Source organism: Ranitomeya variabilis, chromosome 6, assembly GCF_051348905.1.
Source record: "Ranitomeya variabilis isolate aRanVar5 chromosome 6, aRanVar5.hap1, whole genome shotgun sequence".
Classification (NCBI taxonomy): Eukaryota; Metazoa; Chordata; class Amphibia; order Anura; family Dendrobatidae; genus Ranitomeya; species Ranitomeya variabilis.
In genome coordinates this window covers 330955739-330968442 of record NC_135237.1, presented here as the reverse complement: position 1 = coordinate 330968442, position 12704 = coordinate 330955739, and positions in this window count along the sequence as shown.

Here is a 12704-nt window from a genome sequence, read left to right as displayed (position 1 = left end):
AAACTTGCTATGCGGTGTCTGACTCTCAGTATATAGCCCTGTACAGTATATAGAAAATTAAATAGCATGCTGACTGTAAAATAGTTTTAATAACCCATCTTAAAGGCACTCTGTCACCCCCTCCAGCCGTTATAAACTAAAAGAGCCACCTTGTGCAGCAGTAATGCTGCATTCTGACAAGGTGGCGCTTTTAGTTATTGGTGCAGTCAAAGCAGAAATAAAGCGTTTTATAATTTCGCAAAACTACCTTTCTTCAGTCCTGGAGGAAGGTCTTAACCCCCCTGCTGCACACGCCACACTGCCGTCAATCAAGGCTTCTTCGGCACCGGGTGCCGCCCCCTCTGCGCTGTTTTAAAATCAAATCCAGGGCCTGCGCTGTTTTGTTCTGCCTGGGGCAGGCGCAGTGAGCGCTGCCCGTCTGACCTCAGATGCAGTCTCGCAAACTGCGCCTGTGCGGCCACCCAGCTTGTGAATCCCAGCCCCGCACTGTGCATAATGCATAACACACTGCGGGGCTGGGATTCACAAGCTGGGTGGCCGCACAGGCACAGTCTGCGAGACTGAATCTGAGGTCAGACGGGCAGTGTTCACTGCGCCTGCAGGCAGAACAAAACAGCGCAAGCGCCGGATATGATTTGAAAACAGCGCGGAGGGGGCGGCGCCCGGCACCGAAGAAGCCTTGATTGACGGCAGTGTGGCGTGTGCAGCAGGGGGGTTAAGACCTGCCTCCAGGACTAAAGACAGGTATTTTTGCGAAATTATAAAACGCTTTATTTCTGCTTTGACTGCACCAATAACTAAAAGAGCCACCTTGTTAGAATGCAGCATTACTGCTGCACAAGGTGGCTCTTTTAGTTTCTACCGGGTAGATGGGGTGACAGAGTCCCTTTAAATGACTGATAGTTACGGTCTCACTTCTGGGACCACCAACTATTGAGATAACAATTAACCCTCTGACTCCTTTTTTGCTGTTACAAGTTGGTCATCATCTTTCCTGTTAGTGGCCTTTATTTTCTACCAATTCCTAGCAAGTTGCACATGTGGATATGGCATTAATGATGAGAACTACAAATCAAAGTATTTACTCAAGTTACTCATCAAAAGGTTACTCATACTTTAGGTACACAACACAAATATTGAAGAGTTTAAAGAGCGATTTCACCAATCATTGTGCCAACTATAGTTTACATATGGATATTTCCACTCTTAGAGCATCATGTCATTTGTAAGCTGTAACTCATGGGGTCTTTGATGCATTTTTAATCTTGTAACTTAATGTGCTATCTTATTTTGCTTCATATCAATTAACAATTTTAGATTTAGATTGTAAATGTGTATCTCTTAAAGGGAACCTGTCACCTGAATTTGGCGGGACCAGTTTTGGGTCATATGGGCGGGGGTTTTGGGTGTTTGATTCACCCTTTCCTTACCCGCTGGCTGCATGCTGACCGCAACATTGGATTGAAGTTCATTCTCTGTCCTCCGGAGTACATGCCTGCACAAGGCAATATTGCCTTTCGCTGGCATGTACTCCGGAGGACAGAGAATGAACTTCAATCCAATATTGCGGCCAGCATGCAGCCAGCGGGTAAGGAAAGGGTGAATCAAACACCCGAAAACCCCGCCCATATGACCCAAAACCGGTCCCGCCAAATTCAGGTGACAGGTTCCCTTTAAAGCTCTTGTTAGATCATTGGGTACTGGACATGTTGATGAAGTAGGTTTAGTGCTACTTTACAGAAATAGCAGGAAAAAACGAGGCTAAAATATAACTTTAAACTAAATTTTGAAAACTATATCCCATCAGTATAACCAAGGAAACCAATTATGTATATTATATTATGGACAATTATTACAGTGCACAATGTTACACTTTTCCTTAACTTTTTGGATCAACTGCCAGAAAATGTGAATGTGTGGAGATAAACTAACGGTACATGATTTTAAAAACTAGTAAAATATACATTTTAGCCTTGTTTTATTTGTAACAGTCGTTTAGTGCACTGGTTAGATTGGGTTGATCTAGATTTCAGTGAGGAGTTTCGTGTTAGTTTATTTCAAAGTGATAATGTGCCAACCTTTGCAACCACCCAAAAACTGACAAAAGAACAGGTTAGAAAATGTATATGCACCCTTAAGCAGAAGTACCTACAATGGATTGTAATAATGATTTAAATCTGTAAATTTCCTATAATTTAATATATTATATACATCTAAACTCTATTGTATTATGCATCCCTAGCTATAATATATTGGGGTTTTTGTACAGTATGTATGTATTAGGGTTAATACTAAAGCTATAGACTGTATTCACATTTTTTCATGGCATTTTGGTCTATGGTCAGTGGCTCCATCACGGTTTTATGTCTGAAACTCTGGAAAATGGGATTTTGGTTTATGCATTAATGGAGCCATTGACTTTAATAATGCAGGCAGTGTGCTCTACCAGATATTATTTTCTGTAATATCTGCCTATATGAAGCAGGCTCGGAGATGCAGTTGACCGCATTTTGGAGACTGCATCAAATAGGCTGATACTGTCGAAAATTATGTCCAACAGATCACAGTGTGGCTTTGTCTGCATCATTACAGTCAACAGACCCATCAGTGCGAACATCCAAGTCCGCTTTCAAGGAGAAAGTCCCAATGGGGTCATTGACCGTAGGCTAAAACGCTATGTGGACTGCTTTACAGTATATGAGGGTAAGAAATGTTCTAATTATGTGAATGATATGACTGTACATTTCAAAGTGATTAATATGAAACTTCAATATCTTTACAGAAATCATGATGAATGAATCATTCAGTGATGTCAGCAGCAATGGGTCAACAGGTGACCTGAATGGAACAGAAGACAGTCAGACTTTAGTCAACCAAATCACTTATGGATTGCCTTTGACCATATCCTGTCTAATTTTGTGCATTTTTGGACTTTTGGGAAATGGGGTTGTGATTTGGATCCTTAGTTTAAAGATTAAGAGGACCCAATTTACCATCTACATCCTCAACCTTGCTATAGCTGATTTTATCTTTTTATTTGGATTATGGGTATTCATGATGTACACCTTTTGCTACTTAAATGGCTGGACGACATCCGTTTTTGTGGAGAACTATGTAGCTTTTATCATTGGTCTGTTTTATAATTTTGGTTTTAATAGTAGTATATATATCCTCATGGTCATTGCACTGGAGAGATGCATTGCTACATTATATCCATTCTGGTACCAATGTCAAAGACCCCAAAATTTATCAGCTTACATGTGCATTGTGTTTTGGTTACTGTCACTATTAGTGACAGGACTAGAAAATATAATTTGTTCTAATGGAGCACAGTATCAAGACCCAGGCTCAGAAAACTGTACATATGTGTATTTCTTTACTTCAGCTTTATATCTCATGATTGTTCCTCTAATGGTACTTTCCAGTATCACTCTTGTGGTTACTATTTATACAGCCTCGACACACTGGCATCATACGAAACTTTACATTGTCATTGTCATTAGTGTAGCAATTTTCCTAATTTCGGTGGTACCTGCGAGGATACTGGGACTTCTCTTATACTTCAATGTGTTACAGACAGGGGAATTCCTAGTGGCATTTTTTTTCGCTACAGCTCTGTGCTCCGCTTTTAATTGTAGCGCTAACCCATATATTTATATGGCAGTGGGCAGGTTTAAAAAACAGAAAATTGAGTCTGGCTCAATAAGACATGTGTTAGAGAAGTTATTTAAAGAAGTCACAACAAAATAGGGGCAGCATGGTGGCTCAGTGGTTAGCACTGCAGTCATGCAGCGCTGGAGTCCTGGGTTCAAATCCCACCAAGGACAACATCTGCAAAGAGTTTGTATGTTCTCTCCATGTTTGCGTGGGTTTCCTCCAGGTACTCCAGTTTCCTCCCACATTCCAAAGACATACTGATAGGGAATTTAGATTGTGAGCCCCATCGGGGACAGCGATGATAATGTCTGTAAAGCGCTGAGGAATATGTTAGCGCTATATAAAAATAAAGATTATTTATTTATTTATGAAATAAAACAGCCCATTATACCTAAGGGTATGTGCACATGATGGCTTTATTTCGAAGGTGGGGTTGCCGAGATTTTCAGAAGCTTTAGAAAAAACTGGCTCTCTTTTTCCTGACGTAGCAACACCATTGGTTTTGCTGTCATTTTTGCAGCCCTGTCTTGTTTCTGGAGTTTCAACTATAATTAATCGGCGGCTTTAAGCTAGTTATAAGAAAAACAAATATGCTACTTCTTCTAATTGCTTCATTTTTTCCAAATCCTTAAGTGGCTAAAAAAGGTAACACAAAATTGAACATGTACACAGAAATGTCCTTTTTGTATTGATGTGCAGTATATTCATTTTTTAGTGGTTGTTTTTTAAGCGAATCTGCCAGAAAAAGATGTTGTGGGCACATACCTGTTTTCAATGATAACCAGCATTTAGGAAAACATTGGGTTCTATTAATCAAGACTGACATAGTGCATAGCTGTTATGCTACCTTTCTGACATAAAAATGTTTGAAAAATTGGTCCCTTTGCTTTTTATTAATGCAGACTAATGATTTAATTCATTTGAACCTTTGACTTCAATTTTCTTTAATGTTATTTGCACCTTTGTTATGTAAAAAAATACACTTAGTGATTTATCTGTGTATTTTAGAAGCATCTAACTGCTTTATATTGTTGACTTATATGCTTGCTTGTGAACCTACAAGCTCAGAGCTCTGTGGAGATTCCCATAAGTTAGGGTCACACAATCGAAATTTCTCTCATTTATCAGATTCTGATTAAAGTTTGATCAGAGTGTGATCCCAGTGTGATCTTATTTTCTCAGATGTGTAGAAAAAATAAGTTTCTCCATTTTTTACATTTTATACATATTTGGTAAATGCCTTGCTACATGGAGTGGGAAATATATGGCCAGGAAAAAATATGAATTCTTTTGAGAACCCTGCTATTAGAAGTAGAAATAAGGAACAAAAATAAATTCTGAATGAAAATAGAGGAGCAAGAGAATCCGACGACAAACTAAAATGGGTCTATACAAATGAACAGAGCATGGGGAACAAATAAGGAGAACTGAAGGAGCTAACACAGGAAGAGAAATATGATGCCATAAGCATCACTGAAATATGGTGGGATGATACACATGATTGGAATACAAACCTTGAAGGTTACAACTTATTTATTAGAAACAAGATTAACAAAAGGGGAGGAGGTCTATGTTAGGAAAATGTCTCCACAGAGAACCAAAATTCAGCGACTGGTAGCTCTGTAGAAACTGTTTGGGTAAGAATACAAGGTGAGAAAAACAGAAATGACACTATTGTAGGTGTTTACTATAGGACACCTGGACAGACTGAAGATATGTCTCTGTCCTCAAAAAAGTGTGATCATGGGAGAATTTAACTGTCCAGATATTTGTTGGGAATCTCTCTCAGGCAAAAAAAGCAGGTCCAGAAAACTCTTATCTTCTCTTGCTGACAACTTTGTCTTTCAAAAGTTAGAAGAGAGAACAAGAGGATCGGCAATATTGGACCTAATTCTTACCATCCAGGAGGAAATGGTTGAGGAAGTAAAGGTGGGTGGAAATTTAAAGGGAAGGTGCCATCAAAAAATTTTTTTTTGCAGCAATTGTAAAAATGTAAAGAATTAATGTTTACATTTTCTTAAAAAATATTATCATTTGTTTATAATTTAGTAAAATATGAAAAATAATTTGAAAAGTTTTGGAATTTCCACTTTTAAACACTAGGGGGAGCAGCTGCTGAAATTTCAGAAAAACCTAGTGTACAACTAGCTCACATTACAGCACTGCAGTAATTATGGGCGGAGTCTGCTGACGAGTGTGTGATGTCACTCCTCTCCTTCCCTTCTGGGTGTCTGCTAAGGGATAAGAGAGGATGATATTCAGGAACCCAGTGAGCAGCCATTTTGTTGGTGACTGCAGAGTAAGGCTGCCGTCACACTAGCAGTATTTGGTCAGTATTTTACCTCAGTATTTGTAAGCCAAAACCAGGAGTGGAACAATTAGAGGAAAAGTATAACAGAAACATCTGCACCACTTCTGCATTTATCACCCACTCCTGGTTTTGGCTTACAAATACTGAGGTAAAATACTGACCAAATACTGCTAGTGTGACCGCAGCCTTAGGCTACTTTCACACTAGCGTTGTTTGCAATACGTCGCAATGCGTCATTCAGGAGAAAAAAAACGCATCCTGCAAAGTTGTCTGCAGGATTCGTTTTTTCACCATAGACTAACATTACCGACGCATTGCGATGTATTGCCACACGTCGCAACCGTCGTGCGACGGTTGCGTCGTGTTTTGGCGGACCGCCGCCACAAAAAAATGTTACATGTAACTTTTTTTGTGCGTCGAGTCCAACATTTTCGACCGCGCATGTGTGGCCAAAACTCCGCCCCCTCCTCCCCGGACCTTACAATGAGGCAGCGGAAGCGTCGTAAGACTGCTTCCACTGCCCACGTCGGGCATTTCTTTCACAGCATGTGTCGGTACGTCGGGCCGACGCAGCGCGACTGGCCCGTATTGACGCTAGTGTGAAAACAGCCTTATACTGACAAGTAGACAGTCACCGAGGATGGCAGGCAGCAAGGATTCTGGGAGATATGTGGTGGAGGGAGCAGGGTGACAGCAGCACAGAGTATTTCAGGAGAGCAGTGTGCTGGTCTATGGGGGGCACCCTGTTTAGTGCGCGGAGCAGCCAGGGATTGTACACAGAGCACTGTCTTTTATACACATGGATGGACCGTCTCCTCAGAAATCCAGGAAACATTTCTGTGGATTGATGGCCTGTTCTGATCCAGACTCTGCATGCAGACCCCATTCCCCTCCTCAGATCCTGTCTTCTCCATCCTGTCCTGGCGATGTGTGAAAGCGAGGCGACAGGCGCAGTCTGGGGTGACGCTGGGAAGGAAATGTAGCCATATAGTAACGATAAAAATGAGACTCCTCTTCAGCTGCCTCACCAGCCTTCCCCTGACTGCACCTAACTGGAGGTCATGCTGTCCCCTCTATTACCCCAGACCCGCGTGCAGGTGCTCAGCCAGAACCTCCCTATAATGGTCCGCTTTCTGAAGATAATACTGCCATAGTGTTCTCACATAATACCGCCATATAGATCACACATAATACCGCCATATAGATCACACATAATGCTGTCCTATAGTTCTCACATAATACCATCATATAGATCGCAAATAACGACGCCATAGTGTTCTCACTTAATACCGCCATATAGATCACACACAATACCATCAAATAGATCACACAATACTGTCATACAGTTCTCACATAATACCACCATATAGACCACACATAATACCGCCAGTGTTCTCACATACCGCCATATAGATCACACATAATACCGCCATATAGATCACACAATACCGCCACATACTTATCACAATGCCGCCATATAGATCTCACATAATACCGCCATATAGATCACACACAATACCACCATATAATTCTCACAATACTGATAAAGCATAATACCACCATACAGATCACATAATACCGTCATATAGATCTCACATAATACCGCCATATAGATCACACACAATACCACCATATAATTCTCACAATACTGATAAAGCATAATACCACCATACAGATCACATAATACCGTCATATAGATCTCACATAATGCCATAATACAGCATGACCCCTGCAGCTCCTGTTATCGCATGCATTGAGTTGTGTGTGCAATGGGGAAAGACATGCAGGGGGGAGAGGAGTGCATAGGAGAGGATTAGATACACTGTTCACCAGACAGTATCACACAGGATAGGATTAGATACATGGCTCAGCAGACAGTATCACACAGGAGCGGATTAGATACACAGCTCAGGCTACTTTCACACTTTCGTCTTTAGGGATACGTCACAATGCTTCGTTTTGGAGAAAAAACGCATCCTGCAAAGTTGCCCGCAGGATGTGCTTTTTCCCCATAGACTTACATTAGCGACACATTGCGACGTATGGCCACACGTCGCATCCGTCGTGCGACGGATGCGTTGTGTTTCGGCGGCCGCGACGCGCAAAAAAAAGTTCCATGTAACTTTTTTTGTCCGTCGGTTCCGCTTTTTCTGCCCGCTCATGCGCGGCCGGAACTCCGCACCTTCCTCCCCGCTCATCACACTGGGTAGCGGATGCGTCGTAAGACTGCATCCGCTGCCCACGTTGTGCTAAATTTAGCACAACATCCGTCGGTACGTCGGGCCAACGGTTTGCGACGGCCCCGTACTGACGGTAGTGTGAAAGTAGCCTCAGCAGACAGTATCACACAGGAGCAGATTAGATACACAGGTCAGCACAGTATAGGATTAGATACACAGGTCAGCATACAGTATCACACAGTATAGGATTAGATACACGGTTCAGCATAGTATCACACAGTATAGGATTAGATACACGGCGCAGCAGACAGTATCACACAGGATAGGATTAGATACACGGCTCAGCAGACAGTATCATACAGGATAGGATTAGATACACGGCTCAGCAGACAGTATCATACAGGATAGGATTAGATACACGGCTCAGCATAGTATCACACAGGATAGGATTAGATACACGGCTCAGCATAGTATCACACAGGATAGGATTAGATGCATGGCTCAGCACACAGTATCACACAGGATAGGATTAGGTACACGGCTCAGCAGACAGTATCATACAGGATAGGATTAGATACACGGCTCAGCATAGTATCACACAGGATAGGATTAGATACACGGCGCAGCAGACAGTATCATACAGGATAGGATTAGATACACGGCTCAGCATAGTATCACACAGGATAGGATTAGATACACGGCTCAGCATAGTATCACACAGTATAGGATTAGATGCATGGCTCAGCACACAGTATCACACAGGATAGGATTAGGTACACGGCTCAGCAGACAGTATCATACAGGATAGGATTAGATACACGGCTCAGCAGACAGTATGACACAGGAGAGGATTAGATACACGGCTCAACATAGTATCACACAGGAGAGGATTAGATACACGCGCAGCAGAAAGTATCACACAGGATAGGATTAGATACACGGCTCAGCATAGTATCACACAGTATAGGATTAGATGCATGGCTCAGCACACAGTATCACACAGGATAGGATTAGGTACACGGCTCAGCAGACAGTATCATACAGGGTAGGATTAGATACACGGCGCAGCAGACAGTATCATACAGGGTAGGATTAGATACACGGCTCAGCAGACAGTATGACACAGGAGAGGATTAGATACACGGCTCAACATAGTATCACACAGGAGAGGATTAGATACACGGCTCAGCATAGTATCACACAGTATAGGATTAGATGCATGGCTCAGCACACAGTATCACACAGGATAGGATTAGATACATGGCTCAACATAGTATCACACAGGAGAGGATTAGATACACGGCTCAGCATAGTATCACACAGGAGAGGATTAGATGCATGGCTCAGCACACAGTATCACACAGGAGAGGATTAGATACACAGCTCAGTTAGTATCACACAGGAGATGATTAGATGCATGGCTAAGCAAACAGTATCACACAGGAGAGGAGTAGATACACAGCACAGTAACACACATGGGAGGAGATAACTGCTCAGTCAGCACCACAAAGGAGAGGATTAGATTCCCTCTCCCCCCTCCCCACTGATACTTACTTCACGGCTCCCGGCTGAGTCCTTCTCCCTCCCGTCCATGGTCTCCTCCTCCTCCTATGACTGCAGGGCTCCTGCGATCATCCTGGAAAGCTGGCCTGGAGCCCACAGAGGCAGTGTGAGCTCCAGGAAGATGGCGCTGGTCTCCTGCCTCTGCCGTGCTGTGGACGGCTCAGGGGGCGTGGCCAGACACAGCAGGGACTAGCTTATAATGGTAGGTATAGAGTCAGCTCCCGACTGCAGATCTCTATGCCCTGGGCTGCCGTAAATGCAGAGTGAAAGTGCCGTGCAGCTACACTTACACTCCTGCAAAGCAAAATGGCGGCGCCCAGTGGCTGAAAAAAAAATTAATAATAAAAAAAATGTTAAAGTTAAAAAATGTAAATTTGTATTAAAAATAATTGTTTATATAAACAATCATTTTTAATACAAAAAATAAAATGCGGCACCTTTCCTTTAAGAAGCAGTGATCATGCTATTCTCAAATTGTCGACTACAAGAGGAGGAAGACCAGCGAGGACTCAGACTTTAAGGTTGGACTTCAGAAAGGCAGATTTTAATGGACTCAGAAAGAGGGTAGGGAAGGTTGAATGGCTGAGTGTTCTAAAGGACAGAAAAGTCCAAGAAGGATAGGAGATTTTGCTAAATGAAATTCTCTCTGCACAATAGGTAACAATCCCCAAAAGAAGGAAGAATTGGAAGCTTTTAATGAGACCAGGATGAATGAACACAGAACTTATTCACTTGTTAAAAAGAAAAACGAAATGTATATTAAATAGAAATAATGGGCATATCTAAAGAAGAATATAATGCTGTTTGCAGGGTATGCAGGGCAAGCGTTAGAAGAGCTTAAAGGGAACCTGTCACCCCCCCCCCCTCAGGCGTTTGTAACTAAAAGAGCCACCTTGTGCAGCACAAATGCTGCATTCTGACAAGGTGGCTCTTTTAGTTATGATGCCTGCACACGCTGAAATAATCACTTATAAAATGGGCCCCCTCTTACCCTGAATCCGCCAGGGAGACGGGTTTTGCCTTCCTAATCAGACGCAGCACAGCCGTCACTCCGGGCCTGTGCGCGCCAGGCGCCGCCTCCTCTTGCTTCATTATTGTCTCCGGCGCCTGCGCTGTAAGTACAAAGGGCAGCACAACTGCGCACGCCCGAAAAAAAAACTTAATGTGCAGGCGCTGGGGACGATAATGAAGCAAGAGGAGGCGGCGCCCGGCGCGCACAGGCCCGGAGTGACGGCTGTGCTGCGTCTGATTAGGAAGGCAAAACCCGCCTCCCTGGCGGATTCAGGGTAATAAGTTCTGTGTTCATTCATCCTGGTCTCATTAATTATTTCAGCGTGTGCAGGCATCATAACTAAAAGAGTCACCTTGTCAGAATGCAGCATTTGTGCTGCACAAGGTGGCTCTTATAATTACACATGCCTGAGGGGGGTGACAGGTTCCCTTTAAGCCAATAATCAAAAGCAGTAAAAAGGAATTTGGGGGGTATATCAGAAGCAAAAGAAAAGTCAAAGATGCTATAGGATTTTTACAGGGTGAAAGGAGTGAAGTGATCAAAAATGATGTTGACAAGGCTGAACTATTAACTTCCTATTTTGCATCTGTGTTCTCTAAAGAAGCCATTGTAACATCAACTGATCTTCACGGTGCTATTGAAGGAATACAATAATCCACACTATCTATAAACAGAGAGATGGTGATGGAACACTTTTAATTTGAATGAATTTAAATCTCATGGTTCAGATGAAATACATCTTTGGGTACTGAAAGAGTTAGCAGAGGAAATTGCAGAACCACAAGCCAGAATCTTTGAAAAATCTTGGAGGAAAGGAGAAATCCCAGAAGATTGGAAAAGAGCAAATGTTGTCCCCATCTTCAAAAAAGGAAAGAAGATGGAGCCAGAAAATTACAGGACAGTGAGCTTTACTTCTATACTAGGAAAGATCTTTGAATACATTTATAAACAGCATGTATGTAAGTATTTGAATAAGAATACAGCAAATAACAAGAGCCAGCATGGGTTTGCAGCAAACAAGTTATGCCAGACTAATCTAATTTCCTTCTATGATGGAATCACTGACTGGGTGGATCAGGAAAATGCGGTAGATATAATATATCTCGGCTTCAGCAGAGCATTTGATAAAGTATCTCACAATATCCTTATTGAAACAATGACCAAGTATGGGATTGACAAGACTATGGTTAGGTGGACTCATGACTGTCTCAGTAATCTTACTGAAAGAGTGGTAATAAATTGTTGCACATCCAATTGGAAGAGTGTTTCAAGTGGGGTACCACAAGGCTCTGTCCTGGCCCTAGTGTTGTTCAACATTTTTAAAAATGATCTAGATAAGGGAACTGAAAGTAAACTGATCAAATTTGCACAAATTTGCAGACAATGCAAAGCTATGAGGGACAGGTAAGGGTACTGTCACACAGTGCAATTTTGATCGCTACGACGGTACGATTCGTGATGTTCTAGCGATATTGTTACGATATCGCAGCGTCTGACACGCTACTGCGATCAGACATCACGCTGAGAATCGTACGTCGTAGCAGATCGTTTGGAACTTTCTTTCATCGCTTGATCACCCGCTGACATCGCTGGATCGTTGTGTGTGACAGCGATCCAGCGATGTGTTCGCTTGTAACCAGGGTAAACATCGGGTAACTAAGCGCAGGGCCGCGCTTAGTAACCCGATGTTTACCCTGGTTACCAGCATAAACGTTAAAAAAACAAACAGTACATACTTACATTCCATTGTCTGTCCCCGGCGTCTCAGCTTCTCTGCACTGTGTGAGCACCTGCCGGCCGGAAAGCGAGCACAGCGGTGACGTCACCGCTCTGCTTTCCGGCTATGGTGCTTACACAGTGGAGAGAAGCTGAGACGCCGGGGACAGACACCGGAATGTAAGTATGTACTGTTTGTTTTTTTAACGTTTACGATGGTAACCAGGGTAAACATCGGGTTACTAAGCGCGGCCCTGCGCTTAGT